This window comes from Hakea prostrata, unplaced genomic scaffold (genome assembly GCF_041222555.1).
Source record: "Hakea prostrata isolate BN-2017 unplaced genomic scaffold, UWA_Hpros_2 contig_134, whole genome shotgun sequence".
NCBI classification, from domain to species: Eukaryota; Viridiplantae; Streptophyta; class Magnoliopsida; order Proteales; family Proteaceae; genus Hakea; species Hakea prostrata.
In genome coordinates this window covers 92,505-93,389 of record NW_028291253.1, presented here as the reverse complement: position 1 = coordinate 93,389, position 885 = coordinate 92,505, and the positions used below count along the sequence as shown (strand labels likewise).

The 885-nt window shown below is 39.9% G+C and overlaps 1 non-coding gene across 1 annotated transcript; it reads left to right on the top strand.

The window, feature by feature from the left end:
• The first annotated feature begins 257 nt into the window (after positions 1 to 257).
• On the top strand, positions 258 to 364 carry LOC148998792 (small nucleolar RNA R71). Its single transcript, XR_016171108.1, has one exon. It is a non-coding gene; the product is annotated as a small nucleolar RNA R71 (small nucleolar RNA).
• The last annotated feature ends 521 nt before the right edge of the window (positions 365 to 885 follow it).

The window sequence follows — 885 nt, the reverse complement described above, 5'->3', positions numbered from 1 at the left end:
AGCAAGTCAACCTTAGTGCTCATCTCAATGGTAAGATTAATCTCATAGAGACCGCTCCTCTTTGGTTGCCCAATGGATGGAATCTCAGTCCTAGCTGTTGAAGCATGGTGTTGGAGTTTTCACTAAGGGTCTCAAAAAGTTCCCATGCCTCATTCTCATTCTTGTGCATGAAAGTCCCACCACAAGAAGAATCAACCATTTGCCTATGTCGGTCTCTAAGGCCATCATAAAAGCATTGAACCAATTGCCATTTAGGAATAGCATGGTGGGGGCACTTTCTAAGTAATTCTTTTAGTCTTTCCCAAGCCTCATGAAATTGTTCTCCTTCTTGTTGGGAGAAACTCGTTATCGCTCTCCTAATGCTATTGGTACGGCCAATGGGGAAGAACTTTTTAAGGAACTCCTGTTGCATTTCTACCCAAGTGGAAATGTTAACATTGTCCAAAAAATGAAGCAAAAACTCATCTTTATCTTTAAGGGAGAATGGAAAAAGAAGTAATCTTAAAGCATCAACTGAGAGGTTTTGAATTTTAACTGTGGAGGACACCTCTAAAAACTCATCTAAGTGCTTATAAGGCTCTTCATTGGCAAGTCCGTAAAAAGATGGTAGCATTTGAATCACACTAGATTTGATCTCATATTGAGCCGCCTCTATGTTAGGCAACTTAATACAAGAAACCGGAGTATATATCGTAGGAATGAAATGCTCACTCAAGGGCCTCATTGGAGGCTCATAGTTTGCCATGGTTCTTTGCCTTCTAAGGTTGGCCAAAGTCTCTTCTAACTCTAAGTCAAGTGGAGTCAACTCAGGGTTTAGGGACCGACGACCATGCATACACACAGAAGAATAAAAAAAAGAATAAGCTAAATAAGAAAAAATTAAAA